At 42.0% G+C, this 27979-nt stretch overlaps 2 protein-coding genes across 3 annotated transcripts in view; one reads left to right on the forward strand and one right to left on the reverse strand.

Annotated features, from left to right (window-relative positions):
- Positions 1-27979, reverse strand: part of PUDP (pseudouridine 5'-phosphatase) — a 186223-nt gene that overhangs the window by 153866 nt on the left and 4378 nt on the right. The gene's annotated exons all lie outside the window — the stretch shown is intronic.
- Positions 18348-27979, forward strand: part of STS (steroid sulfatase) — a 216293-nt gene continuing 206661 nt past the window's right edge. The window contains exon 1 of the mRNA XM_055106639.3: positions 18348-27967. The gene's annotated coding sequence lies outside the window, so the exon portion shown is untranslated. The remainder of the gene's footprint in view (positions 27968-27979) is intronic.

Consider the following 27979-nt stretch of genomic DNA (forward strand, 5'->3'; position numbering starts at 1 on the left):
AAGTAAAACTTGATTAGCATGTGGCATAATTCACAGGCATTAGCAATTCTATTTAATAGGTATGGGAATTGGTCTAAGAATTTTTTTCTCATCCATATTTAAATTTAAAAAATCACTTAAAAAATGAACTGGTTCAAAAGGTGTTGCTAGACCATACCTATCTGTATGAAAACATATCTGTATTGGGGAAAAATATTGATCCCTAGGATCATAAACCTCTGTAAAGAAAACAGGAGAAAAATTCTTGGAGGCTTGGATTATGTGAAGGTTTTATACATAGAACGCAAAAAGCAAGGGTCGTACGAGAACATATGGATAAAGGGGCTTTCTTCAAAATTAAAAGGCACATACACATAAGAAAGCAAAAGGCAAGCTACAGACTGAGGGAAAATATTTACAATACATACATACACACATGCACACACAGACACCCAAAGGACTTGTATCCAGAATACGTAAGGAACTGAACTTTACAACTCAGTGATGACGCAATCTGCAGTAGAGAGAATAATTGTCCCCCAAAGATGTCCAAGTCCTAATTCCCAGAACCTGTGAATGTTAAATTCCATGGCAACAGGGAATTTGCAAAAGTAATTAAGAATCTTGAGGTGGGGAGGTGACCCTGGATTATCCAGATGGACTCAATATAATCACAAGGTCCTTATAAGAGGCGGCCAGGAGGGAGAGAGAGAAGGTATGAAGAGGAGCGGTAGTCAGAGCCCAGGAATGGCGGCCACTCTAGGAGCTGGAGAGGCAAGGAAACAGCCAATACCCCACAGCCTCCAGAAAGGAACGCAGCCCTGCCAATACCTTGATTTTACCAACTGAGAGCAATTCTGGTGTCCAGAACTGTAAGACAATACATTTGTGTTGTTTTAAGCCACTGTTTGTGACAACTGGTTACAGCAGTAATAAAAGGCTAACATAGCAACTCTTTGGGCAGTTTCTTTAAAAGTTAACTATAAATTTACCATACAATCCTCAGGAAGGAATCAGTCCAGTCCTACATGTTTACTCAAGAAAGAAAAGCCTATGTTTACCCAAAGACTTAGGCACAGATATTTATGGCAGTTTCATTTGTAACAGCTAAAAACTGGAAAGAAGCCAAGACTGTCAATAGGTCAATGGATATTCAACCTGTGGTGCAGCCACACAACTGAATAAAAGGCATAAAAACTACTGGTACACATAATGACATGAGTTCCCAAAATTATGCTCAATGAGAGAAGCCAGATTAAAAAAAGAACATATAATGTGTGGTTCTATATACAATTCTAGGAAATCTTTAATTTCAGAAGCAGACCAGTGGTTCCTTTGGCATGGGGTCAGAGAGAGGCAGGGGTTGCAGTGGGCACGTGAAACTTCTGGGAGTTGTGGGAAGATTTGTCATCTGGGTGTGGGAATTGTGTCACGGTAACTGCATGCCAAAACTGGTCACACAGTATACTTTATGTGCAGTTTATTGTACTCCAATTAAACCTCCATAAAGTTGTTTTAAAAAGAAAAACTTATTAGGTTGGGAAAAAATGAACAGTTACAATGTTAATAGAAGTAGCCCTGAATGACAAAAAATACCCACCGACCATCACAACACTCATAAATGACCCCTGGAATCCAATGTGAGGAAATCTTCCTGGGACTTCTCAACTCCCCTTCATAAAATGTGCTTTCTTTATTGATGGAATCCCTGAAGGGGACCCTCTGTTGAGCCTTCTTAGGGAGGAGGGGATGCCCATGTTTTGGGGCTCTTGTCCCCAGTGCCACCCTTTCTGGGGCACTGGTGAGCACACAAAGTATGGTGCCATTCCTTCCATGGAGCTTCAGGGTGCCTTCCCTCCATGCCCACACACTGCAGGCTAAAAGCAGGTCCCATTACTGTTTTAACTTTAATTATGGTGGAGGTGGGATTGAAGGGATAATTTAAGAGCAAGGTACCCTAGTTGACAGAAGGTGACAGCCTGTCCCAAACACAGAGAACAAGGAGGCTCCCAGAGAGAAAAGACCCACAGGTAGGTGGCCAAAGGGTACAGGCATATAGGGAGGAGCCTGGGGTCAGTGTGAGGGCTTTCTAACTAGCATGCAGTGTGCCAGGGAACCCCCTGCGACCATAAGGAGGGTGGGTCCCTAGCTTGGGAGAATAAATAACTGTTGATTTGGATGTATAAATTCAGGAGAGCTACCATATCTTTAAGTTGAGCTATCCAACAGAGAGAGTCTTAAATCCTGTAGATATTGGGGTTAAAGAATATGTTAGCTGGGGGCTGTGGCTCATGCCTGTAATCACAGGCACCTGGGAAGCTGTGGCAAGGAGGATTGCTTGAGACCAAGAGTTCGAGACCAGCCTGGACAATACAGCGAGACCCTGTCTCTACAAAAAACATTTAAAAATTAGCTGGGTGTGGTAGCATGCGCCTCTGGTCCCAGCTATTCGGGGAGCTGAGGTGAGAGAATCGGTTGAGCCCAGGAGTTCGAGGCTACAGTCAGCTATGGTTGCGTCACTGCACTGCACTCTATCTAGCCTGTGCAACAGAGTAAGACCCTGTCTCAAAAAAAAAAACCCATATATATGTGTGTGTGTGTGTGTGTGTGTGTGTGTGTTTACATTCATTTGCACACAAATCTGATAACCATAATGAAGAGGAAAAAGCCCAGGATACTGAATAATACTGCTATGTACATGCATATTGTTCTCTCTCCCATTTAAAAGCACATATTTGGCAGTACATGACAAGTGCAAAAAGAATTTTTAATTTTTCTGGTCACAGAGATGAATTGGCTCTCCCTTCCTGTGTACTTCCTTTCCTTCTCGCTTTTCCTACATGGATTTTTTCAAAGCAGAATCTCAGACCCTGTAGATGCTGATCAAAGAATGCTTTCCTGTTTCCTTTAAGAAGGCAGCAGGTATGTGATGAAATAACAGATTGATATGCTTTGTAACCACCCCCTGCCCCCGTTTTGAATCTGGGCTCCACCAGCAAGAGTCAAGCTTTTTTCCAGGGCAAACAGCTATCCCGGGCAATTGCTCTGAGTGTTAGGGATGACTTATAAAGACTGTGTGGATACAGCTGGCTCAAATTCAGATTCTCATCACCCGATTACATGCAACTTTCTCTGAACAGACCTTCTCCCCAGGTCAAACTCACTTGAGATTATTACTAGAGTTACGTTATGAGTTTGTATATATTTTCCTTCTCAACATACTTTCAGTATTTGAATAAAGATTAATGAATCAAAGTTCTAACTTGAAGTATTTATACCAAAAATTGTTATAAAGTTTTACTTTATTTTTTGTTCTGGAAACTATCAAGCCAGATTTGGAAACACTTAAAAATGGAACATTTTTTATCCAGGGTTTTTTGGGGTCTCGTTATCCAATAACCAATTAAAAAAAGTCTCTGGTGATCTTTCTAAATCGTGCTAAGTTACCTTAAAATGAGATAAAGGACAAGAATGCTGTAACACTTATTTTTTATACTTTAAGGCAATGGCTCACAACTGGGCTTTGCTTTTGCCCCTTGGGAGATATTAAAGACAGTATAAACGTTATGTTTTGTTTGTAAATCAAATTTTGCGCGAAGTAAATTATAAGTGTTGATGGGCAAACAAGGTATAAACATGTAATTTGTATGACAACAGCAACAGAAATAAGAGAGTCGGAAAGGGAACTATATAGGAGCAGAGGTTTGTGAACTACTTAAAATAAGTGGTTAAGATGTTTATCATAGTCCACAGAGCAATCACTAAGAAATACAGTAAAGGACAGAATAATTAAAATGGCACGCTAAAAAATATCTAAAGTTAAAAAAGGCAGTAATAAAGAAATAAGGTAACAAGAAGACTTAACACAGAAAACAGCAGCATGCCGCACATAAATCCTGTCTTACCAATAATTGCATTGTATGTAAATAGATTAAAAACGCCAATTAAAAGGTAGAGATTGAAGAATGGATTTAAAAAAGACATGATCTAACTATATGATATCTACAATAGAGATACAATTTAGACCAAATGGTACAAAAGCATTGAAAGTAAAATGATGGAAATGAGATTCCTTGCAAACAACAGCCCAAAGAGAGCTGAAGTAGCTATAGTAATATCAGACAAAGTAGACTTAGGACAAACCATTTCACTAAAAAAAAACAAACAATTTTAATGGAAACATTTTATAGTGATAAAGGTCACCCCATCAAGAAGATGCAACAATTATAAACATATATGAACCTAACCACAGAGCCCCAAAATACAAGCAGCAAAAACTGTCAAAACTGAAAGGGGATATAGCTGATTCCAATAATAGTAGCTGGAGACTTCAATGCCACACTTGACAATGGACAGAACAACTAGACGGAAGACAAATACAAGACTTGATTTAATCCACTTACACACTGTAAACCATTAAAACTTGACAGACATCTATACAAAACTGACCCAATAATAACAGAATATACATTATTCTTAAGTGCACATGGAAAGTTATCCAGAATAGGCCATATGCTGGGTCATAAGTCTCAATAAGTTTACAAAGAAGTGAAATCATATATTTTCCCAATCAACAATGAAATTAGAAATCAGTAACTGAAGAAAACTTGGGAAATTCACAAATAATGTGGAAATTAAACAACATACTCCTAAAAATTTGTGGGTCAAAGATGAAATTATGAGAGAAATTAAAAGATACTTTGAGAAGAATAAAAATGGAAACACAACATACCAAAACTTATGGAATGCAGCAAAAGCACTGCGTGGAGGGAAATTATGGCTACAAACGTCTGCACTAAAAAAGTATGTTCAAAGAGGTGAAACAGTGCTAGCTTTGAAGATGAGTCAAGACGTGTGGGTGGCCTCTAATAGCTGGAAAAGGCAAGAAAACATTCCCCATTAGAGCCTCCAGAAACAAACAGAGCCTTGCCAACACCCGATTTTACCAAGAGATTGGTAAAATCAGGCCTCAGTTTGTGGTAATTTGTTACAGCAGCAATAGAAATAGAAGGCATTTAAGAAACTTTGGCTATCTTGTTGCCAAGTGCGGTGGCTCACGCCTGTCATCCCAGCACTTTGGGAGGCTGAGGCGGGTGGATCACGAGGTCAGGAGATCGAGACCATCCTGGCTAACACGGTGAAACCCTGTCTCTACTAAAAAATACAAAAAAATTAGCCAGGCGTGGTGGCGGGCACCTGTAGTCCCAGCTACTTGGGAGGCTGAGGCAGGAGAATGGCGTGAACCCAGGAGGCGGAGCTTGCAGTGAGCGGAGATGGCGCCACTGCACTCCAGCCTGGGCGACAGAGTGAGACTCTGTCTCAAAAAAAAAAAAAAAAGTAACTTTGGCTATCTTTTTGTTTTTCCCTAATTGGGCTACTGTACAATGACTTTCAAACATATTAAAAAAAAACATAAAAATAAACTTTTAAACGTTTCATTCACAACCTAAAGTCAATGAAAGCTACAGGCAGAGTTTACAGAACTATGTGTGACAATTTATCTGAGGCAGCTCACCAGTTTACTAAAAAACAGCACACTATAGTCCTCACAAAATGAAAACAAACCCCAGCATGCTAGGCCTTCGTTATTGCTACAGAATAACACATATGTATAAATACTATTAATCTTTTTTTTTCCCATTTCCTATTGATGCACCATGATGCTTCCATTTAGCTAATGGCAATAATCTAAATTCTTTTTGAATTTTAAGAGCTAAATATACAAACATAGAGCTCTAGATGGATGTCACTTTGCCTAAACCCTTCTCAGAGCTAGTTTTCCAGTGTCTGAGGCATTATAGATTAATGCCAAACCCACATATCCCTAAGCCTTTTGAATTAATGAAAACCAGCAACTGTCCTCCACAACATGCACAAAGGCTTTATTTAAAGATCATCTTTCCTACCAAAACTCAATCACTTCTATTCTTTTTCAGTGAAGGTGAGAGGCCCTCCGCTACCCTTCCATTTCTATCTGTATCAGTCGTTTTCAGGCTGCTGATAAAGACATACCTGAGAATGGGTAATTTATAAAGAAAAAGAGGCTTAATGGACTCACAGTTCCACGTGGCTGGGGAGGCCTCACAATCATGGCAGAAGATGAAAGGCACATCTCACTTGGTGGCAGACATGACAGCGAGCTTGTGCAGGAAAACTCCTTTTCATAAAACCACCAGATCTCATGAGACTTATTCACTATCACGAGAACAGCACGGGAAAGACCTGCCCCCATGATTCAATTACCTCCCACCAGGTCCCTCCCACAATACACAGGAATTGTGGGAGCTACAATTCAAGATGAGATTTGGGTGGGGACACAGCCAAACCATATCACTATGCTTACTCTTAGCATTCCCTATCAATGGCCTGTTAGGAATTACCACCAGGGATATATGCATATATATGAAGACAATGCCAAAATTACATTTTTAAAAAATTTAGGGCAATGTAAATCATCATGAAATGTAAGAAAAACATTAAGAATATAAACAGCGATACACAGTACAAAGTGCTTCTCTCCTAAAGACACATGAGTGACCATGTCACAGGAATATTTCTTTAGCTGTTATGCTTTTGGTTCACTTATTTTTGTGTGCTGGTGGGGGTGGAGGAATGTCAGAAAATTCAGCTGTAAAAAGATGATAGGAGCTGAGAATGGAGAAACTTCTCTGGTGATCCTCTAACTGAACAGACCTGGGCCATTTGCTGCCCACCTTCCTGGAAAGGTCTGCCCAGAAATTCAGGAAAACATTGGTCCAGATGGCTTGATCCTTTACACAATCAAAAATCTTAGATTCTTGGGACTATAAGTTTGCTAGGGCCGCCATCACAAAATAACACAAAATGGGTGGCTTACATAGAATTTAATTTTCTTGCAATTCTGGAGGCTGGAAGTCTAAGATCAGAGTCAGTCAGCAGGGTTGGTCTCTTCTGAGACCTCTCTCCTTGGTTAGTAGATGCTGTCCTCTCCCTGTGTCCTCACGTGGTTGTCCGTAGTGTGTCTGTGTCCTAATCGCCTCTTATAAGGACACCAGTCCCATTGGATTAGGACATTGTTTAGCCCTTTAAAGACCTATCTCCAAATATAGTCACATTCTGAGGTCCTGGGGTTAGGCCTCCACCACATAAGTTTGAGGGGGACATGACTCAGCCCGTAACACTGGGTTATTCATCTTCATCTACTTGGTTTTTTTAATTTTTATTTTTTTATATAAAAGGCAAGAGCAGTTTGTTAATGGAAGGTGCTATCTTAACATGGGGAAGGGATGAAGAAGATCACTAAGAAATAAGGATCAAGATCCTTTCTTAAAGAATACATATTTGCATATGTATAAATTGGTTCGAGTATCTCAGATTTTATGTATCTAATTCTACCTAGGATTTCTCAAAAGAACCAAAAAGCATAGGGTATGGTTCCTGCTATGCAGAGTGTACCTCTGGTACCCAAAGTAGCAAAGTGGGAATTATATTGACAAAAGGAGGCATAGCTTGGTAACCGCAGGCACAGCTCAATTTACCAAGCCTTCCACACATGGGGGCACTGAAGGATAGGGAGTCAGAAATGCTCACTCACATTCTCAAAGAGCAACTGACCTTTATTCCACAGCTCCAATTACCAGGGAAGGACAGCTGGTAAGAGACCGCCTTTTCTTTGAACAGCTAGGGGCTTGGCAGACACATAATTAAGGCTAGCACAATGTTCTAACTATGTCAGTAATGTGGCCCTATGAGGTGTTACTGTCAGTCAAACTACATGAAAGATATCCAGAATTCAATCAGATATCCTTTTAATAGCTGTACCTACGACTTGTACTGACCTGAGAAGTATAAAAGAATGGAGAATTCCTCCCAAGTTCAAAGATTTCTGGAGTTAGGTGGAAAGATATTTACTTATTTTAAGAAATGAAAACTCTAATCACCTGCATGGGAATGTAAAGTACCTGGGAGGGAACTGTTTTCCTTAATGAACAGACATCTCTCAACTCCCAAATCATTTAGAGGGATGCTTAAAAGCAGCAAGACCACTGAATACATTTTCCATGTTACTTATTATTTTATTACTTGTACTTTTTAATTGAATTTGGCCTATGAGAACAATAATGCTAATAAATAACCATTTAAATGCATACCTGAATTATTTACATTTGCAATTTAAGGCATGATCAGAATGATGTTGAAATATTAAGAATTTTAGGTTCATCATTTTTATAAACTTATTATGTTTAAGATGATTATTGACTAAAAGAGTTTCATTCTTTAATTCAGACAACTGAAGTACTCAACAAAGAAATAAAATATATTAGCGTTTTGTAAGTGTGAGTTAACAGTATAAAGGTGAAGTTTATGAAAAAATTGTAAAGGTTGAGACTCAAACACTGTTATGGCCTCTGAACAGTGACTGTTAACATTTACTAGATTTTTTGTTTTTGGTAACAGAGTCTCACTCTGTTGCCCAGGCTGGAGTGCAGTGGTATGATCTTGGCTCACTGCAACCTCTGCCTTCCAGGTTCAAGCGATTCTCATGCCTCAGCCTCCCGAGTAGCTGGGATTACAGGCGTGCACCACCACACCCAGCTGATTTTTGTATTTTTTGTAGAGACAGGGTTTCGCCATGTTGCCCAGGCTAGTCTTGAACTCCTGGGCTCAAGTGATCCACATGCCTCGGCCTCCCAAAGGCCTGGGATTACAGATGTGTGCCACCACGCCCGGCCAACATTTACTAATTTATAAGCAGAATAAGCAGAAAGTAAAAGCTAAGGGAAAAGAAAGTTTTGAATCTAACTTCAATAGTTTATAAATGTTTAGAATTAAAGGGTAGTGGTGAACTCAGGACACAAGAAGTCCTACAGCAATGCTAAGCACCCACAGTACACCATGCCTGTGTGTGTAAGCTCATCAGAAAGCGGAGTATGAAAAAGGGCTAGGGACCCAATGGCACGGGCGGCAGTCGCTGCCCTGGAGAATTACACTCCTGGCATTCCAAGCTGGTACCCAAACACTTTCCCATAAGAAATAAGAGATGGTCAGGGACATTCGGAACCTCCTCAGGTGCATAAAGGTTGTGTGAATATGGGAGTGAATAACCTCTAGTTTTAATGTTTCTATCTGGGGAAATGTGTTCTAACTATCCAAGTACTGCACAACAAATTTATCTTACGTTCTGTGTTTACATTCTAGTGTAGATACTAATGAATGATTTTGCGGATAAAAATCAGGCAGCCATCAGATGAAACAGCGGGGGCCCAAGATGCTCAACCCATAAATAAGCAAGAATTCATATTTTTTATATGAGATTATAAATCTCCAGCCCAAACCCCCACAATGTCTCTTTTCTGTTATTAGTCACTATGAATAAAGTATAATTGCACTCAAATGCAGCTGGTTTGTGAGCTCCTGCAGGTGAAATTACAAGCTAAAACATAGTCCTCATGGGGGAGGAAAGGACCGAGTACCCTTAGCCTTCGGGCAACCATTGCTTTGAACATAATTAGAGAATGCAAGTATATGGGAAAGAGGTGCTAGGATATAATTAGTTATACCACAGCATTTCATTACCAACATTTAATAACATTTAAAGATCATAGAGCACATACAAAATGATATGCCTTCTTCCTTTCCATTTTATATTCTCATACTGGCTGCACTATATAGAAAATGAGGTGTGGAGAGAAGGGGATCTAATATATTGGCTCCATCTAGTCCCTGCTCTGTCATGTAACATGTACCCATTCATTCAAGGACATAAAAATTACCTGAAGCTTCTCTGTCAATACACATGCCATGTTGGGCCTGTGTTCTGAATGTTGAGACTCCAGCAGTCAATAGAACAGGCCTAGAGCCTGACCTCCGTGGAGGACATGTTGTAGAGCCCAAGGTTGCTCAGCATTTTGCTGCCAGCCCCAACAGTGTGACGCACAGCTCTTCTCTGTCTTTGAGCCCTGAGCATTCTCATACCTGAGGGGATATTCCCTGAAGGCAAGAGGAATGGGATGCAACAACAGTGACCAGTGACCATCGCCTCTCAGGGAAGTGCCATTTACTAATTTATTATTTTATTGTATAACTCTCTGAACTTTTATCTTAGAATATGATTTCATTCCTTATTCAAAAACACTGACCTTTTAAAGATCTCACATCTGGGCAAGAGAACTTTAATGAAGGCAAAGGAAAGAGCCATCCAAACCTTCCTTACTACTAGAAATGTCATACTCAGACAGCACACAGCATGCAGGGCACCGTCCCGCTCTAACAAAAATCGAAAGGGTAAGGGGAATGGCTGGGTATAAAACTACATACTAGAATATGTGACACGGAGCACCACCCAACAAATGGTTATTTTCCATGTTTATCCCCGGCATGGTGCATGGAGTCCAAAGGTTATTCCAAAGCACTTTTCTTTTAACTCCCTTCTCTGGAAAATCAACTGTGTTTGGAAATCATGGTGCATCCCATGGTTAAATAATCTCCCTACCCCAGGAAGGGGGACTGGGCCCTCTACTTCTCCCTGACATTTACAACCCAGCTGGGATGAGAAAAGGAGAAGGGAGTAGAATAAAAGGACTTCAAAGTTGTGAGTTCGGCACCCTTACGTGTCAACAAAGATTAAGCCTGAAGTGGCAGGCTTTCACACAGGGTTGGGGGGATTCAGGTTTTGATGCAGGGTTAGGGGGAATTCGGAGCCTGATTGGAGAATGACTAGGGATCCAGAACTGCTCCCTTTGTATCAGAGATGCACATACTACACACACACACACACACACACACACAAAAGGAGGAGGAGGACAAAACATGGTGGGCATATGGCTAAATTTCCAGACCCTTCCTAGGCTAATTATCCAACTGTGTGTGTGCATGTATTCTCTCTGAGGAAGGGGACTTAGAAATAAGTTTAAAATGGCTTCCAGGGGCCAGGCACAGTGGCTCATACCTGTAATCCCAGCACTTTAGGAGGCCGAGGCAGGCGGATCACTTGAGTCCAGGAGTTTGAGACCAGCTTGGGCAACATGGCAAAACCCCATCTCTACTAAAAATACAAAAATTAGCCGGGTGCACGGCTCGAGACCAGCCTGGGCAACATGGCAAAACCCCGTCTCTACTAAAAATACAGCAATTAGCCGGGTGCAGTGGTGCACACCAGTAGTCCCAGCTACTTGGGAGGCTGAGGCAGGAGGATCACTTGAGCCTGGGAGGCAGAGGTTGCAATGAGCTGAGATTGTGCCATTGCATTCTAGCCTGGACAACGGAACGAGACTCTGTCTCAAAAAAAAATAATAATAAAAGTAAAAACTAAAATGGCTTCTAGGTACTGTAGCTGTTCAAAGACAAGTGTAGGTCGATGGCCACCTATGTCAGTTTTCTTCATGGGTTAACGGCACAAAGAGTTTTGTTTGTCTTAAATGGGAAATCATGGTTGTTTCCATCAATGCTGTCAACCTAAGAGGTGCCCAGTCTTTCAGTTTCCTGAAACTCAACATGTCCAAATGCCTAAAATGGAACTCATCCCTATTTTCAGGCCTCACAGCTTCCTCTAATTTCGACTTCAGGACAAGTCACTGCTATTCACCTGCCTTCTCCCTCCCATCCCTCTATGCCCAGCTGTCAGCTGAACGGCCTCTGAATCAGCCACTTTTCTTCCTTTCATTCCAACCCTGTGGGTCCTTGTAGTCAGTTGAAGGGTGGCTCCCAAAAATATATGTCCACGTCCTAATCCCTAGGGCCCGAGAATCGGACCTTATTTGGAAAAAAGACCTTTGCAGATGTGATTAAGTGAAGGATCTGGAGATGTGGCACTCTGTATTATCCCGGTGGGCCCTACATCCAATGGCAGGGGTCCTTATTTATAAGAGACAAAAGGAGAGAAGAGAAGGCCACGTGGAGAGAAGCTGAGACCGGAGCGATGCAGCTACAAGCCAAGGAAAAACGCAGCCCTGCTGATATCCTGACTTCCAACTTCTTGTCTCCAGAGCTGAGATAAAGTAATCTCCTGTTGTTTTAGGCCCCCCAGTTTGTGGAAAACTCATGCAGTCCTTCTATCGTTCATCTGGACAATGGCAACAGCCTTCTACCAGTCTCCAGTGTCTAAGCGCCAACAGTCCACATCATCAGAAGCACCACCCTTCTAGACATCGTGTGCTCGCCAGGCTGTATGATGGCTATGAGATAAAATGTGAATTCCTTAGCCTGGCACAGGGCTCGCCGCCATCTGCCCTTGGCAGGCCTTTTTACCTGTGCTCCGCCTCTCACCGAGTCCTCTTGGCCTGAAATACCCTCAGCCCTTCCTCCTCCACCTCAGTGACTCCCCAACCCTTCCGGTGGCTCATTTGGGATGCGTTTGCTCTGCTGTGAGGCACATCCGACTGGCCAACTTCCTTTTCCTGGCTCCCAAGAAAATCGAGTTGTCTCTAGCAGATGAATGATGATAATGTAGAAGAACAGATCATGTCCACCCCCGCCCCCATACAAATTACAGCACCCCTGCCTGCAGTCCCCTGAAGAACAGGGATGCTGTTGTATTCATTTGACTCAATTGTCTCAGTATCTGGCAACTGGTGGTCCTGCTGTGAAAAGTCAGTCGGGTTCATGAATCGAAGGAACACCCTGAACATCTCAATCTCTCCTCCAGAGCCCTCATAGATCCACCTTAGGCTTTTCTTAAATTCCTTTTGAACTTAAAGCTCTCTCCTCAAATTCTCCACAACAGAAAGTGCCACCTGCCTTCCGCCATCTGAATGGAGCCACCTAAATGCTGGGAATGTTAAGCCATTTATTGTAACCACCTCTACTGCTTGGCTACCTGTATTGCTCAATGACTTGAAGTGGGCAACTTTACAGGCTTTTATCAGGTTGCTGTCAGAGAAGCAAGGTCAGCACAACTGGTTTAACAAGATGAGGGCTGAGATAAGGCTAGAGCTTCCAGAAAGGAACAAGTCATGGAGCCACACCCAGGAATAACTCACATATTTGCATTAAGAATGCAGAAGCAATGCCCAGGAGAGGGCAGCACTGACAACGCACACAAAGTCTAAGGTCATTGTGATCCACATGAACAAGGCTTCTCTTAGAAAGTACTTAAGGGCCAGTTTATGACCAAATTCCTTTGACAAAGGAATCTAGGAAAATACACTAGGAGAAAAACCTCCAAAAACATCCTGGTGAAGGCTATGCTCTCACCAAAGCCACCTCATGCAAATACACCTGGGCCCCAGAACTCTGCGATTTCACTCTCATGAGCATCAAAACCCCACAGCCACCACTGATCTCACTGCAGGTAACCAACAGAACTGCATGTGGTAGAGGTTCTCAGTAAATATTGCTGTTAGATCAGAAAAAAGCCTGAAAGCCTGAAGCAGGAAATGGCAGCTGGAATGACACAGAAGTGGCTTTGAAATATTTATAAATCAGGAGGTGCTTGGAAGGTGTGGGTGGGGATGGCAAGGAATTGAAGACTGGAAGATAACTCCCAGCCATCTGCTGTGGGGCTTTCGGGGTTTGCTGCCTGGTGTGGAATGCAGGAAAAGAGCAGATCTGGCAGAGAACTAGAGGCCCCGTTTAAAATACAATGCTTCAGAGCTGCCTCTTGGCCACGCGGGTAGGAAGAGCCTGTGGTCACTGGGAAACGTAGACAGGAACTCAAAAGAGGTGAGGCCCAGCCAGGGAGGTCAAGGGGTCATCAGAGCAGAAGCATGTGCCGAAGCCATGAGCTCAGAAGAGGTTTCCACAAGAGGACAGGGCCCATAACAAAGCCATAGGGACGCCAAACAGGCACCAGGAGGAAAAGAAAGCTATGGGGAAGCCAGAAGAGGAACTATCCGTGAAGCCAAAGAGAAAGATTTCCAAGGAGGGTGCAGAAGCGGCAAAGGAAGCCGGAAGTTCTGGCAATTTAAGAAAAGGGTGCCCTCTGCACCTAGCAGCACGGACATCACTGCTACCTCTGTCAGAACAATTTCTGTGAGTGGTAGGGCCAAAAAGCCAGCTCATAGCGAGGGAAGGAAAATGGGGAAGTGAGTTCGGCAAACACAGCCCACTTTAGCAAGACACTTGGCTGAGAAGAGAGGCAGAAAGACAGACAAGCCAGTTTCAAAACACGTCCTTAAAATCGGGACACTCACTAGTCCCAACCAGCAGAAGCAATAAACACAGCAACAGGTACATGGCATTTATTATTCTGTATTATAGATGTGATCATATAAAGATGTTAATTTCTTCAGGCTACTTCACAGAAGTCCCGTCCCCTCCCTATGAGAGGATATGATTTTACTTGATCTCAGCATAAACCCTAATGGTATAAGGGGATGCATAACATGTGCAGATGGTTACATCTCTGTTGCAAAATCATGTTAAACAGTGCAATGGGGCCGTAGGTCAGATATGAACTGAACATGTTTTTAATCTGATTATATTTTGGTAGGCATGCAATATCCTGGAAGATGTCACACATTGCCTGTGATATGCTGCAAACCATACTCGGGGACACAGAGGATGGGTAATTTTACCAAATCAGTACAGTAAGTAAGTTGTCAATGAGATGGGCCAGGCTTCAGTTACCAACGCAGCTCATGTTTCACCTAAGCTAAAGTGGTTTTGGGCTATCAGTAGAGCCTCTCAATCATCAATGAGATAAAATTAAATCAGCTGGTAAATTAGATGTCAGCTGGTGAGAGTTTTAGTATCTACAATTGTACCTGTACCTGTGAGGGCTGGCAAAACTATGAACAAATGGTACCAAGACTGCTGGTAACTCTAAGTGATGAAGCGCCCAGGAGTAGAAGTTAGAAGTGCTGGATTTTCACTGGGATTTTCCTACTATTCATAGCTCCCCAGGTTGTCCTGCCTCAGTTTCACTGTAGACAGGACAAGTCGCCTCAATTCTAAATCTCAAATCTGATTATGATTTCACTTTAAAGAGCTTGTCACGTAAGCATACCGTATCAAAAGCTGATGAGCAGTCAGCAAAATGCCAGTACTAAACACAGGGTAGCAAATGGCAAAAAGTAAGCTAGACCTTTATGTCTACAGGTATTGTAATGGCAAAAACCGTCATTACTTTAGCACCAACCTAAATAGGAGTCATACAAAAAGAAAAAGCAGATATAAGGATCTACTTAACCAAAGGAAATGCTTTATGTTAAGATAAACGAGGCAAATAAGAGATGCAAAAAGAAAATAAGAATACACTAAAGCACTGTATTAAAATCAGCAAAATGTTTAGTATTTAATGAAATCCATGATTATTTGAGGCCAGAACAGAAATATGTGTAACACTTTGCTGCACAAAATGTTTCTACGATAACCAAATAATTTTCCTTTTAAAAAGCAAGAGTTAAAAGGTTGCCAAGCTACTGCAATTGAGGTAAATAAGGGAAAGAGAAGTCTGCGTATGAACAGGTAACCTCCAGGGAATGGCAGGGATACAACTGGGTCCAAGAGAACATACATGAGATGTGGGCAGCACTTCAGGAAGTCTTTTCCTCCCATCACTCAGTTCAAGCTCCAACCTCCAGTTTCCTAAGACCTTGGTAGCCTCAGAGTAAAAAGGGATGACACAGACCCAGTAGGCAGAAGTCAGCTGAGAGGTGCAGTGAGAGCCCAGTCACAGTAGCTCCTCGGGATCAGCTATAAGGCTACTTAGGAGCATTTTCTGTCATGTCTCATCAGCATATGACGTGACACACAGGTACCAGTGGCTACTCTTTGAAGAATTTTAGAAAGCTTTTATTCCTTTTATAAGCATCATGCCCTGACAAACTATCGGATTCCAATTAAGACATCAACAAAAGACAATTTTCCTGACATCTGTCTAAATCCTGTAGACATTTGTCCACAAATCTCCTGCACTATGAGAGAGAGACGAGGAACTGAAAAATGAGCACTAGGAAATGGGACTCTTCCTTCAGAATGTTTTCTGCTATAATACACATTGCAATGAATGCATTGCCACTGTAATGTTCGAGAGAGCTGAAGGTTCTGAAACTATTTCTTCCATATCTCTAACATCAATTTTCTAAAGATGCGTGCTTTACATTCTTGTCTCTTAAACAGAATTAACTGACTACTACTTAATACTGCTTTTGGGGTTGTTTTTAGTGGTTCATGCTTAAGACTTAATCTTCCCTTTCCTATTTTAACTTTTCAAGTATACAGAAGAGTCAATAGTAGGACAGGAAACATCTACATACCCTATACCTGCACGCAACACACCTGAAAACATACAGATGCCCTAACTCTTCATTCCTCTAGCTCTCTGCACGTTTCTCCTCAGAATAACACTCTCCTACACAGCCATAATACCACTGCCAAACCCAGGCAAATCAGCAATATTTCATAGTACCCTCTAAATAGCACACATCACACCTCTCCAATTGTCACGAAAATGTCTTTTATAGATTTTTTTCCCCAATCTGAGGTCCACTGAATTTGACTGTGTCCCTTTAGCCTCTTTAAAAGTGGAAAAGCCAGCCCCTATTTTTTCCCCATGATAGTCAACATTTTCAAGGACCCAGTCCAGGTAGCTGGTGGAACATCCTACATTCAGGATTTGTCTTGCTGTTTCCACATGACGCCCCCTCCCGTGTTCCTCTACCCCTCTGAAACTCCTAGAGGTCCAGATGGATTCAGGTTAACCATTTCTGAGGTCACTTCAGAAAGCACACGTGACGTGACATGCTGCTTTCTGGATGGCAAAGCTACATCAGTTGGGCCACAGGGTCAATTGTGGCCCCCAGAGCTGCCCGCTCTGAAGGCCCCTGTTTGCCTCTGTTATCAGTCAGTGACTTCTGACATGGCACTGCGGGCACCTTCGTCTCCTGCATGATTACTCTATGGTTTTGGCTTCCACTGACAATGCTTGTGGGAACCACTTACTGTCGGGATCCCAAAATGGTGACCTGGCTAATTCTCCCATTCTGTCCATATTTATTAACTGGCATTCTTCTGTAAAAGAGCTCACCCCCAGCCACCCTTTTACTCTTTTGAGAATCATAACACAGAGACTTAAAAAATATATAGACAGAGTATTATACTCTCTTCTGGTCATTATTCTTTTGATTACAAATGGTTCATATTGTGCCAGTGGGAACCCCCCCCCACCGCCCACTGCATCCTGGCATGAGAAAGTGCTCTGTGCTCATGTTGTATTTTACTGGCCCCGGTCCCTAGAATCAGCCACATCTCCTTAGGGCCTGTGTTCCTTTCACTGGGCATGATGTTTCCAAATGAAGGATTTAATCTTTTTTAAGCCCTCCTGAGTATCACTGTATCACTTTGGGTGAAGTAGATTTACAAACTGTGCAGAACATAGGACCCCAATGACAAATACACCTCAGTCTGAAACATTAAGTTTACTTTTCAAAAGCAGACAAAGCGTAGGCAACTGCATTTGATTTTAATAACTCTGTGCTGAGGTCAGGAGTTCGAGACCTGCCTGACCAACATGGTGAAACCCCGTCTCTACTAAAAATACAAAAAATTAGCTGGGTGTGGTGGCAGGCACCTGTAATCCCAGCTACTAGTGAGGCTAGGGCAGGAGAATTGCTTGAACCCGGGAGGTGGAGATTGCAGTGAGCCAAGATCGCGCCATTGCACTCCAGCCTGGGTGACAAGAGCGAGACTCCATCTCAAAAAAAAAAATAAAACTAAGGCCGGGTGCGGTGGCTCACCTGTAATCCCAGCACTTTGGGAGGCCGAGGCAGATGGATCATGAGGTCAGGAGATCGAGACCATCCTGGCTAACATGGTGAAACCCTGTCTCTACTAAAAAAAAAATACAAAAAATTAGCTGGGTGTGGTGGCGGGCACCTGCAGTCCCAGCTTCTCGGGAGGCTGAGGCAGGAGAAAGGCGTGAACCCGGGAGGCGGAGCTTGCAGTGAGCTGAGATCGCACCACTGCACTCCAGCCTGGGCGACAGTGCGAGATTCTGTCTCAAAAACAAACACACAAACAAAAAACCTCTGTGCTTTCTCAGGCATCTTGTGACAAAGCCATGAGTGTCCTTCAATCTCATGAGCAAACATCAAAGAGATTGTGGCGTGTGCTTCGACACAGTGAGAAAACAGCTGCATGGCTGCTCTTTCTTTCCTGTATCCCACTGCATGGAACAGAGGAACCCATACACGTGAAACCTATTTAGGTTTCTGTGAGTACCTTCTCTTCGAAGGGCGCACAGCATGGCACATCTCTGTCCCCGGCAGCCTCCTCTTCCTGCCTAAGAGTTCCGGCTGTCCACACACACAGGCATTATAGCCAGTACTTCTAACTTGTCTCTCAGGCTCTGAACTTCTCACTAAAAAGTTCCATGTACCACCATGGGAGAGGAGTCAGTTCACCAGCTTTCCTGAGGACAACTCTACTCTGCAGGGCTGGGGCTAGCATGAAGGTACTGACCCTACGTAGACCGAATACAAACATCTCCCCAAAAAGGTGAGGAAGGGGCACAGCACTATTCTTGCCAGAGGCAGCTGACCTGTGTCCAACTGAAGCACTAGGCATAATTTCTAGATTAGAGGAAATACAGGGGACAGAGGAACAAGTAAGGTGGTATCATGTGGAAACAATCAGACAAATCCAGAATGTAGGCTGGTGTCTCAATAACCATCCTAGACTCTTCTGAAAGTCATAGGGGGAAAACCCAGGATGTGTGCTTGCAGGATGGGGTGAGATTTTCACTTTAAAATAGGCTAAAGGGATATTACCAATGGGCACCCAGTTTAAGAAATACTAATCTTAGCCTGACAGAGATTAATCTAGTTTTTTTTTTTTTTTTTTTTTTGAGACAGAATCTAGCTCTACTGCCCAGGCTGGAGTGCAGTGGCGTGATCTCAGCTCACTACAACCTCCGCCTCCCAGGCTCAAGTGATTCTCGTGTCTCAGCCTCCCGAGTAGCTGGGATTACAGGCACGCATCACCATGCCAGACTAATTTTTGTATTTTTAGTAGAGACGGGGTTTCGCCATGTTGGCCGGGGTGGTCTCGAACTCTTGGCCTCAAGCGATCGACTTGCCTCGGCCTCCCAAAGTGCTGGGATGATAGGCGTGAACCACTGTCCCCAGCCCCAGTCTCGTATTTCTCAATGAAACATTAGAGATTTCTAATCTCTACCTGCCAGACATTGCTCAAAAGAGATGTGAAGAGGAGCTACACAGGTGCTCCAGCTATGCAAACCCAAGGGGAAAACAAAGTCTTCCTTCTTGTGTTCTTACACAGGAGAAATGCATGTCTTAGGATTATTATGTTTTCAAATCTCTTCTCACCTCCACACTTCAATGTAATCATTAGCAAGATCTTTTTCCTTTTTTAATACAGTCTTTGCTTGATAAAAACAACAACAACAAAAAACGACTCTCTTCTATGCTTTAGTAAAGATGCCTATGGCTTGGCCATTTCTCCTGGTCTGGAATATCCATTTTTCTTCTTGGCTCCTATCTATCCTTGACAGTATGCTACCCCAAACGTGATTTCAGTTCAAAATCCTGCACTGTTGCTAACACATTCTTATTGTGTATATCATTAGCAATTATTCACAGATTTTACCAATCATGTTTTAGATTCCAGCAGGACTCTACGATCCTTAAAGGAAGAGACTAATTTTGAAGCCTTTGTAACACCCAGCAGAGTATTTTCTAAATAGATTAAGGATGAGTGAATGCATTCCTCTAGAGTTGTGCTGTCCACTCTATATTTTGTGTCTCTATGTTACGTTTTGGCAATTAGTCATTGGGGGCTATTTAAATAACACGAGAAATTCAGGTCCTCAGTTGCATGAGTCACATCTCATGAACCCAGTTTCCAGCTGTGGCTCCCATCGGATGCAGTATAGTTACAGAACATTTCCATCCTGGCAGAAAGATTTGCTGGATACACAGTGCTGGGCTAGAGAGCAGACAGGCGCACAGTGCTCAAGGACCATGTGCTTCTCTTCCATGTGCATGGCAGCTGACACAAGTGGGAGAGAGGGTTGGTGCTTATTTTGGCTTTTGTCTGAAGGCTCAGATAAGCTTCGATGTGCCAACTATGACCATTTGCTCTTACTTCATAGACTATTGGGAGTCAAAGAGCAAACTTTGGTTTGCTCCTTGCTCTGTCCTTGAACAGCTATGTCATCTGCAGTGTTTTTTAAATAAGGCACCATCAATCACAAAAGGGCACATCATTCGGCCCAGCTCCCAGAGCTCAGAGAGAAGAGTCAAGGGCCCCACCAAGTGCCACAAGCAATGCCATGAAACTGCCTGCCAGGCATGGCTGTGAAGAGGTGACCATCCTCCTCTCATACACAGGCACCTTGCCACGTGGCCAGCTGCACCAGGGTCCTTAGCTGCTACTCACTGTTGGCATCGCAGCAAAGGACACGAGGGAGACAGAGGATAAAGGAGGATCAGGAAAGGTGGTGATCTATCTGCCAGACATTGCTGAAAAGGGATGTGAAGAGAAGCCACATGGATGGCCCAGCTATGAAAAGCCATGGGGAAAAGTCTTCCTTTTTGTGCTCTTACACAGTAGAAATGCATGTGTTAGGATTACTATGTCTTCAAAAAAAATGCTCTTTAAGCACCAACAAGGCAATTTTAAACTGCAAATATCTGCAACACAAAATCAAGGTTGCCCCCTTCCACCATTTTAACACTATTGAAGGAAGCTCTTAATATATTAAATGCTGCATTTATTAATCACTGAAATTCCCTTATAGCCAATGGTAGGAGCATTATTTTCAAGCGTAATGTATTCCAGAATAACACTATTGTGCTTTCTACCTACAGACTGCCTATCAATCACTTTTCAAACATCTCATCAGAAGGTCTGACCAGTCGCCTGAGCATCTATATAAGGAGTGCTTTCAGGGGACATTTCTTAGGAGATATCATTTACCTTGCTCCTTTACATTGCTTTAAGTCTCCATCTACTCCTGAAAAATGACAGAAAATAGTATATAAATTATAGCAGTTTAAAAAAAAAGAAATAGAATCAGAGTAAAGAGTGAATAATCGCAAAGATAAAAAGGACCAAATAATCTCTAATATATAGCTTTTCAAGGAGAAAAATAGATTCTGGCTCAAAAAACAAAACAAAACAAAACGATGCACTGCTGTCCCATATTATATGGCATATCTTATTTTATTGTGCTTCATAGATTGTAGTTTTTTACAAATTCAAGGTTTTTGGCAACCCTGCGTCGAGAAAGTCTATCAACACCATTTTCCTAACAGCATGTCTCACGTGACGTGTCTGTGTCACGTTTTGGTAATTCTTGCAATATGTCAAATCGTTTCATTATTACATCTGTTACGTCAATCTGTGATGAGTGATCTTTGATGTTACCATTGTCATTGTTTTAGGGCACCATGAACCGCACCCATATAAGTCAGAGAACTTAATGGATAAATGTTGTGTGTGTTCTGATTGCTCCATAGACCCCCATCTCTCTTCCTCTCCTCCAGGCCTCCCTAGTCCCTGAATCACACTAATATTGAAATCAGACTAATTAATAACCCTACAATGGCCTCTAAGAGTTCAAGAGAAAAGAAGAGTCACACATCTCTCACTTTAAATTAAAAGCTAGAAATGGTTAAGCTTAGTGAGGAACACATGTCAGAAGCCGATAGGCTGAAAGCTAGGTCTCTTGCACCCAATTAGCCAAGTTGTGAATGCAAAGGAAAAGTTCTTGAAGGAAATTAAACATGCTACCCCAGTGAACACGTGAATGATGAGAGTGAAACAGCCTTATTGCTGACATAGAGGAAGTTTTAATGATCTGGGTAGAAGACCAAACCAGCACAACATTCCCTTAAGCCAAAGCCTAATCTAGAGCAAGGCTCTAACTCTCTTCACTTCTATGGGGACTGAGGCATGTGAGAAAGCTGCAGAAGAAAAGTCTGAATCTAGCAGAAGCTCATGAGGTTTAAGGAAAGAATTGCTCCTTGCTCTGTCCTTGAACAGCTCCTTGAAGCAGCAAGTGCTGATGGAGAGGCCGCAGCAAGTTATCCAGGAGAGCTAGCTAAGATCACCGATGAAAGTGGCTACACTAAACAGATTTTCAATGTAGACAAAACAGCCTTCTATTGGAGGAAAATGCCACCCATGACGTTCATAGCTAGAGAGGAGAAGTCAGTGTCTGGCTTGAAAGCTTTAAAGGACAGGCGGACTTTTGTGTTAGTGGCTAATGCAGATGGTGACTTTAACTTGAAGCCAATGCTCATTTACAATTCTGAAAATCCTAGTGCTCTTAAAAATGATGCTGAATCTTCTCTTCCTGGGCTTTGTAAATGGAACAGCAAAGCTTGGATGACAGCACATCTGTTTACAGCATGGTTTACCGAATATTTTAAGCCCACTATTAAGAATTACTGCTCAAAAACAAATATTTCTTTCAAAATATTTCTGCCCACTGACAATGTACCTGGTCACCCAAGAGCTCTGATGGAGATGTACAAGGAGATTCGTGTTATTTTCAGGCCTGCTAACACGACATCTACTCTGCAGCCCATGGATTGAGGAGTAACTTCAACTTTCAAGTCTTATTACTTAGGATATGCATTTCCTAAGGTTATAGATGCCATAGATAGTGATTCCTCTGATGCATCTAGGCAAAGTAAATGGAAAACCTTCAGGAAAGGATTTAGCATTCCAGATGCCACTCACAACATTCATGATCCATGGGAAAAGATGAAAATATCAATGTTAACAGGAGTTTGTAAGGAGTTGATTCCAATCCTCATGGATGACTTTGAGGGGTTCAAGACTTCAGCAGAGGAAGTAACTGCAGAATGTGATGGAAATACCAAGAGAACTAGAATTAGAAGTGAAGCCTGAAGATTTGACTGAGTTGCTGCAATCTCAGGATGAAACCTGAACTGAATAGACACTGCTTCTTAGGGACGCGAAAAGAAAGTGGTTTCTGGAGATAAAAATCTATTTCTGGTGAAGATGTTGTTGAACATTGTTGAAGTGACAACAAAGGATTCACTATATTAACATAAACTTAGTTGGTAAAGCAGCAGCAGCAGAGTTTGAGAGGACTCCAATTTTTTTTTTTTTTTTTTTTTTTTTTTTTTTTTTTTTTTTGAGACAGAGTCTTACTCTGTTGTCCAGGCTGGAGTGCAGTGGTGGGATCTCGGCTCACTGCAACCTCAGCCTCCCGGGTTCAAGTGATTCTCGGGCCTCAGCCTCCTGAGTAGCTGGGACTACAAGTGTGCACCATCATGCCTGGCTAATTTTTGTGTGTGTATTTTTGGTAGAGATGGGGTTTTGCCATGTTGGCCAGACTGGTCTCGAACTCCTGACATCAAGTGATCTGCCTTCCTCTGCCTCCCAAAGTGCTGGGATTATAGGCATGAGCCACCATGCCTCGCCAAAAGAGAATTTTTTTGTAAAAGAAAGAATCAAGTGATGTGGCAAACTTCATTGCTGTTTTATTTTTTAAAATTGCCACAGCCACCCCAACCTTCAGCAACCACTACTCTGGTCAACAGTCAATATCAAGACAACACCTTCCGCCAGCAAAAGAATTACAACTCACTGAAGGATGACATGATCCCTAGCACTTTTTTTTTTTTAAAGCAATAAAATGTATTTAAGGTTATGTACATTTTTTAGACATAATGCTATTGTACACCTAATAGAATACAGTATAGTATAAACCTAACCTTATGTACTGGGAAACCAAAAACTTCATGTGACTAATTTTATTGCGATGTTTGCTTTACTGTGATGGTCTGGAACTGAACCCACAATAGTTCTCACATATGCCTGTATCCAGTTTACTTAAAGATTCTAAATAAAACCATATTGCTTTTATTTGAAAGAGAGAGCTAGAAAAAAGAAAAGGATATTTTACACCTGCATGCCTAGAATCTGCTGAATATTTGTGTTGCCAGCTGGACAAAACTCTTATTTATCTGCAGAATTTTGCAATTTAAGTTTTACCCCCTTCTCAATTATTCTAGAAACAGAAACAGCTGCAGTGGACAACCAACCACTTACTACAAGAACTTAAGGTTGGCATGGTTCAGGTCAATTAGAAAACAGAACCAAAGGGAGCTAAATCTATAATCTGATGCTGTTTCTCCGACATACAATATAGCATCTTACTCTAAATCTCTTCGGACCCTTAATAGGAACACACGTGTCTTGTGCTTTCTATATTCCAGAAGCCTTTTCAGTTTCCAGAAACAACAGATTACTCATTGATTACCCTGTAGTGAAAGGCCAATCATGGTCCCTGAAATAAGGGTTCATCTCTGTCCCAAGCCCTCACACTGGCCTCCACCCTCAGCCATCTCCTTTGCAAACGTGGAAGAGAACCTACATTTCACCTAGCAAGGGTAAAACCCAAGGGTACACTGTCAGCCCCCAGGGAAGACAGGGCAAAGAAAGAATGTGAACCTACCACCAGAGTTGCTTTGACATCCAGAGCAAGACCCATTACAAATGATGGAAGGAGGGGAGATTGTGATTACGATCTCATTCCAACTAGGATCACTGCACGTTCTGGGGTTAAACAATAACCACCTATGGAAGCATGCAGAATGATCCTTCACTTTGCTCCACCTTCCTCAGAAATGTGCCAAAACTCTTAGAAATCCCACTTGGAATGAATGACTTGATAACATCAAGTAGTAAGAACCGACTGAGGCTGAAAAGCTTGTCAGCTGCAGTTTTAAACCTCAGACGTATTTCATGGGGTCAAATGACAACATACATAGATTCTTCTGACAATCCACCTAGGGCATGCGCTAATATTACGTAAGAAAAATCTATTTTTGTCATCAGCTATATGGATGTTCTGGTGTCTAAAGAAACAGCCTACATGAAGTTAACAAAGAACGACAGCGCAAAACACACTCACGCTATGTCTGTGGAATTTTGGCCACACAGTGGACATGACTGTCAACTGTCTCAGGCAGCCCACAATCCCATCAGTACTGGGCTTGGTGATCCCCACAGAGACCCTACCTCCATGACCTTTTAGGGTCTCCTGGGCCCCAGACAGTGAGGCAGGCACTTATAGTCTCAAGTGCTATTATTTGGCAAGGAGGAAGCTACGGGAGTGCAAGAAGGCACAGAAGAGGTCTTCATTTTACTAAAGGTGAAGTAGAAGTCACTCATTAAAATCCTGCAATCTGGATTTATAAAGATATGGTATATTATGGTCAACACTGCAAATGTTCTTATTACCCTTCGCAGATCTACCTTATTATTTTACGATATTTAAGAATTTGGAAATAAGCTTATTTTCCTTTGATTTTAAAAGGATTTTAAATAATTCTGTATTAGACTCCAAGAAAACACATTTTACACATACCACATTTTACATACACCAAAACTCCTAATTCTGAATATTCTTAATACCCACCCTCTGGCTGGCCCTCCCAGCATAGCCATTATCAACAGACATCTTGGGTTGCTCCACAAAGACCTAGACCCATGCTGTCCAAGCCAGTAGCCACCCACCAAATGAGGCTACAGAGTGCCTGAAATGAGGCTAGTTCAAACTAAGATGTGTTGTATGTATAAAACACACACAGATTTTGAGGACCTAGTATCAAAATTAATGTCAAACACTTCAAAGATTTTCTTATATTGACTTTGTATTAAATAATATTTTTGATACATTAGGTTACATAACATACATCATCCAAATCAATGTCATCTGTATCATTTTACTTATTAAAAGTTGCTCCCCAAAATTTTTACCTGGCTCAATTCTATGAGACAGAACTGCTCTGGACAACAAACTGTCTTCTCTTTTAAAGAAATTGGGACCATCTTTTGTGTTCCTAATTTCAGTTATTTACAAACAGAATAATCTTCCCTGTCCAGCTGCTGAGATACTGTTTAATAATTGTCATCTTCTTCTTTCAAAATCATCCCAGTTTTTAACTAATCCCACTCCCCTACTCTCTTTCTCTGAATGGCATTTGAGAGCCAAAATTATTAATATTACCTAAATCATAACTGACTCTTATCTTGGTCATGAGAAACAGAAACCGAAGTGTATTTTTTTTTTTTTTTTAAGGACAACTAACAGCATCGTGCATGTCAAAAGCATGGGAAAGTGTCCTGGCTTTCTTCCTGGTCAACATTTCCTCTAAAATCTCCATTTACTTCCTCATTCTCCTCTGATTAAACAATCTTCTCCTCTAATGTTAACAATCCTCCACGAAACTATTCGTTTTCAATTTTACTTCCCCAAGTATGCAAGTATTGGGGCTACATAGACAAACAGAACTTCCTAGAAAAATGCATTCAAAATTCCCGAAAAACAGACCTATTGTAAAATAACTCATTATAAATTGATAATACATTGTTATGCAAACAACAGATACACTGAAGTGAGGTGCTAAAGAATGAGAGCAGGCATAATCTGATAGATTAAATTAAAGTGGCACATCTTGGAAAGCTGTGTTTTATATTTACACATTTGGTGAAAGAATGGGATAAACAAAGGTATATTTCCAAGAAAGTTTTGCAAGGCCTTACCACCTCAAAGAAGAGGTAGGGCAGGAAAGGAGGAAATGGGCAGAAAATGAGGGGGGGGGAATAAAAAGAAGCAGGGCTTATTTTTCCAAATAGCACTAATTCTTGGTTATCTGACTAGATCAGAGGATTGGGTAACAATGTGAGGTCAATGCTTGTAATGCCATTTAAGTCACATTCATCACTTCAGGGCATGGCTATGTGCGAATCTAGAATCAGAATTAGGCACCAAGCTCATTTAGAAGTTTAATAAATTTAATTTTAATGAGACATCTTGTTTGGTATTAAAATTCATGAGACTCCCAGAACAGGTTCTCTGGACCTTTATTAAAGGATAAGAAATTTATTTGACAATTTAACTTCTTGACCACCGGAGTAGGAAAATTCATGTCTACAAACTATACCTATGTATCCCACAAGCTTTCTGAAATGGAGTCATTTCAAATTTAGTAGCTGCATACACCGTTGGCTCCAATTAGTGACCTCTACGGGGATTTTTTTTTTCCTTTGGAATTCATCAGTTTACACCTCTGTGTTCATAAAATGAAGAGAATGGTTTCTGCATGCCTTTTTAAAAGGAAACACTGCTAGGGAATTACCCAGCAATATGATGAGCAGAAACAAGGTCACATTCACAATTTAAGATGAGCTCAACATCATTTATATTTAGAACTGGATCAATCCAGAATCATTTCTCAGCTTGGCTTATTAGCTGTGTGACCTTGGGCAAGTAGCTTTACCTCTCTGAGCTGCAGGGTTTTTTTGTTTTTTGTTTTAATTAGTGACATGCAAATACTTCCTCCTAACTTGCAGGGTTTTGAAATGAAGGAATGATATACGTAACCAAGCAGGTCAGCTGTCTACAAAGAGTATGCAGACATGTTTATAGATATATGAAGCCTCCTGGTGATTATGTGTCATAGTGTTAACTGTGTCAAGGCTTTCGGTAGAGCTCAGCATAGTTCTGTCTTGAGTTAAAAACAGGGTTTTATTCTTTGAATTCTACTTGAATTCCTCTTGGCTGGTGAAGTTCACATGTGCTAAGACTGACTACCTTAGTACACTGCCAAGGGTTTCTTAATGCCTCGGATTGATAGAGCAGCTGTTCTCAAACGTTCACGCGCTTAAAATGCAGATTCTGATTGGGCAGGGGTAGGGTGGGGCCCCAGCTTCTACATTTACAAGTAGCCCACAGGTGATGTCCCCGGTGCTGGTCACCCTAGGCAGCCCGGCCACTTGACGGACCTTCTGTGCCTCTACACTGTTGACGGCGCGGGATAATTCCTTATGGTTGCATAGGGCACTCCTGTGCACTGCGGGAAGTTTAACAGTATCACTGGTCTGGACCCCACTAGATGCCAGTGACCCCATCACTCCTCGCCAGCTGTGACAGCCAAAATGTCTCCTGACATCGCCATTGCCAGATGCCCTCAGGGCTGCAAAACCGCCAGGTAGAGAACCGCTACCATGCAGGATGCTACCATCAAAGTGCGCCCACAGCAGCAACCTTGGAGCAGGCAGGCAAGTATCCTCCAGG

This window comes from Pan paniscus, chromosome X, assembly GCF_029289425.2.
Source record: "Pan paniscus chromosome X, NHGRI_mPanPan1-v2.0_pri, whole genome shotgun sequence".
In the NCBI taxonomy this organism is placed as follows: Eukaryota; Metazoa; Chordata; class Mammalia; order Primates; family Hominidae; genus Pan; species Pan paniscus.